Below are 3721 nucleotides of genomic sequence, written 5' to 3'. Positions count from 1 at the left end.
TCTAAGGTTCCAGCTGCCTGGAGATGCAAGAGAGGAATGAACCTCAATCTGAGCAGCTCTAGGGAAGGGGAGAGACAACACACTCACAAGGAGGAAACCTAGATGCTTTGGGCCCTTCACATAGGATTTCTCATTGGGTTATAAGCAAGCTTCTCAACCCTCAAGAGGATCCCTGGATCTCAAGCCAGGCAGCAGCATCCTGGGGGTCTGACCTGGATGTGAGATTCTGAAAGAGCTTAGTCCCATTGTGCCCTCAACAGTTCCCATCTAGAGACACAAGGGTCATTGTTCCACCTGCTCCATCTGAGGCTCCCTCCCTTTTCAGTCTTGGGCCTCAGAGGAGGGTCTTTCTGGGAACCACCTACAAACTGCTTTATGAATATTCTCACAAGTTCACCTCCGCTGTCCCTTTGCTCTTTTCCTTGTATTTTTTTTTCTGGCCAGTGCTTTAGACTTGGCTATTTGCATCTATCCTTGGTGGCGCTCCCTTATTTGTGGTAATCCATTTTGGTCAGAGCTCAGCTTTAGGAGGTATCCACAAGATACCAAAGTCCTTTTAGGAGAGTATAGTTAGAAAAAAATAAATTTTACTAATCCCATTAACCTCAGTATTTGCACATTTTACAGATTTGAAGCCAATTAGTACATAGCAATCTTTTTCATTTCTGTTTTACAGATTCATATTCCTCCATTATGTGCCACTACTATAATTGGTTCAATTACTCTCCTATATATGGGCATTTTTTCCCAATATTTTGCTCTTGCAAATACTGCTGGAAGAATAATCTTGTGCAATTGTAATTTTTGTATGGTTAGAGGTATATCTTCAGGGTAGATTCCTAGAAGTGGGGATGGTTGATCAAATGGTAACTTCATATGTAGTTTTATTAGATACTCTGAAATATCCCTCCAAAGGGGTATTACAGATTTTCATCCCTGTCAGCAATTTATGGGTTGTCTGTTTACCTTCAGCCTTGCCAATACATTTCTTATTATCCTTTTGTTATTTGTAAATTATCTAGTGATGTCATCTCTCTCATTCCTAATGTTAGTAATTGTGTCTTTTGTTTTCCTTTATCATTCTGGCTAGATGCTTATCAATTTTATTGACCTCAACAAACTAGTGTTTAGTTTTATTGATTTTCTTTAGTGTTTTTCTTGTTTCTATTTCATTGGGTTTTGCTCTTATTTTTTTCTTTGGTTTACTTTGTGTTTGTTACTATTTTATTTCTAGCTACTTGAAATAGAAGCCGAGGTCATTAATTTGAGACCATTGTTTTTCTAATGTAGGTTTTTTAGTACTGTAAAATTCCCTCATAATGCTTAAGCTGTATCCCACAAATTTTAATATGTTGTGTTTTCATTTTTCTTCAATGGAAATTATATACTAATTTCTTTTTTAGTTTCTTCTTTGATCCAAGAGTTATTTAGAAGTAGGCTATGTAGTTCCTAAGTATTTGAGGCTTTTCCAGATATGTTTCAGTTATGTATTTCTACAGTGCTGACCACAGTATCATTGTGGTCAGAGAACTTACTTTGTGTGGCCTGAATCCTTTTAATTTATTGAGTCTTCCTTTTTGGCCGAGAATATGGTCTATCTTGGTAAATATTCCAATTGCACTTGAAAAGAATGTGTATTTTTCTGTTGTCCTGTGAACTGTTCTATAAATGTCAGTTAGGTCTAGTTGGTTCATAAACTTGTTTAGGTCTTCTTTTGTATGTGTTTCCTTATTTTGTCTGTACTTGTTATTGAGAGAGAGGTGCTGAAATCTGACTGTAATTGTGGGTATGCCTGTCTCCTTGACATTCTATCACAGTATTTTTTGTTGTTTTTACTGTTTTTTAATATACTGCTAGATTCAACTTGCCAGTTTTTTCATTATTCTTCATGAGTGATATTGGTCTATGATTTTATTGTTTTATGCTGTAGTTTTCTCACCATAGTTTCAAAGTTATATTAGTCTTATTAAATGAGTTAGGATAGTTTTTGTTCTTTTTCTAGTCTCAGGAAGAGTTTGTATAACATAAAGAATGTCTTTAAAAAGACATTCTTTTATGGCAGAACATACATTATATAGCATTTTACAGGTAACACAAAATAGGCTTTCACAGACATTATCTTCACCACAGCTTATTCACACAGTTCCTTGCACCTGGAGGGGTCAACTTTCTCACTCACTTGTCCCTTCCTACCAGTCATCTCCAGCCCCCTATAATGTCTGTCAAAGGCCTATCCATTCTTCAGAGATTTTCTAGAAGGCCATCTACCCCCTTCATAGTGACACTCGTGATGCCTTTCATCAGCTCCATGAACTGTCACCTACAGGTGTCCAATGCTCGTCGAGTTGTCATGCCTTACTCAAGAGTCAAGGAAGGACTTCTTCCTTTGATATGGGGCTGTAGGCTGGATAATTTCTCTTAGAACTGTATAGATACAGTTTTTAATAGGTCTATAACCCTAGTAGCAAAATTTTTAAGTCTTGTACTAATAGAATTGGGGACCATGGTATTGCATTGTTGTTTTGATATTATTAGTGAGATTAAACCTACTTTCAGATGTTTATTAGCCAGTTTGGTTTTCTTTTTGTGAGCAGAGTATGTGTAGGCTTTTCCCATTTGCCTTTTAGAGGTTCTTGGTTTAGAGGTTCCTAAGGGTTCAAGAACTCCTTATTGAATTGTATATACACACAAGCCTGTGAATAGTCCAGGGAATTTTGAAAGAAAAATAATATGGAAGTTGGAAAGTATTTGCCCCACAAAGAATTTTTAAAATTTTGTCAAATCTGTTGGTAAAACAGAGTAGAACTACTCAGGAAAAGTTAAATGGAATACAGATAGAGAGCCCTTATATTGCCACATATATGTGGGCATTTATAGTAGGGTGACAGTTCAGATTCATGGAGAAAAGTGAAAGATTCAGTGTGTCAGGGATCCTCAAGACCATTCACAGGTTCAGTGATTGACTAGCAGGACTTACAAGGTTCAGTATACAGTTGTACTCACAGCTATGATTTATTACAAAAGAATGCAAAACCAAATCAGTGAAGGAAAAAAGCGCATGGAGCAAAGTTCTAAAAAAACCAGGTGCAAACTTCCAGGAGCCTTCTCCCAGTGGAGTCCCACAGAATACACTTAATTCCTCCAACAACAATTGATGACAACATGTGTGAAATGTTATTTATCAAGGAAGCTTATTAGATACTCAGTGCCCAAGATTTGGGGGAGGTTGGGGTACCCTTTGCCTAGCATGTACCGAAATTCCAGACTCCCAGAAGGAAAGAAGTTATTCAGCATAAACCATATTCTTTGCACAAAGAGTTTAGGTACAGTGAGCCAATCTTATCTGTTCTGGGAATGGTGGGAACTTTCTTTAAATCCAGGTTAACAGAATCCAGCCAAAGGCCAACCTTGTAAGGACTTTATAAGACTCGCAATCTCAGGTCTGCTGTGCTAATAACTCTTTTCTACACATTTGGTGAGTGGTGTTAGAATAATTAGCTAATCATTTGGGAAAACAAGTAATGTTATATCACAGTACATGTGAACAAATTCCACTAAGATTACATACCTTAAATATATCAAAAGGGGTGGGAGGATAAAGAAAAAGAAACAATTAATTACCTAGAATGAATTTTGGCTTCTGATATGTAGTGGGAAATGGAAATGGATTCTTTCCACATAATACCAGTATCATTTATTAGATAATATGCCCTTACTCCAA

The sequence above is a fragment of the Neophocaena asiaeorientalis genome, unplaced genomic scaffold, assembly GCF_003031525.2.
Source record: "Neophocaena asiaeorientalis asiaeorientalis breed wild unplaced genomic scaffold, Neophocaena_asiaeorientalis_V1.1 scaffold725, whole genome shotgun sequence".
Lineage (NCBI taxonomy): Eukaryota > Metazoa > Chordata > Mammalia > Artiodactyla > Phocoenidae > Neophocaena > Neophocaena asiaeorientalis.
Note: the sequence above shows the minus strand (reverse complement) of the source record.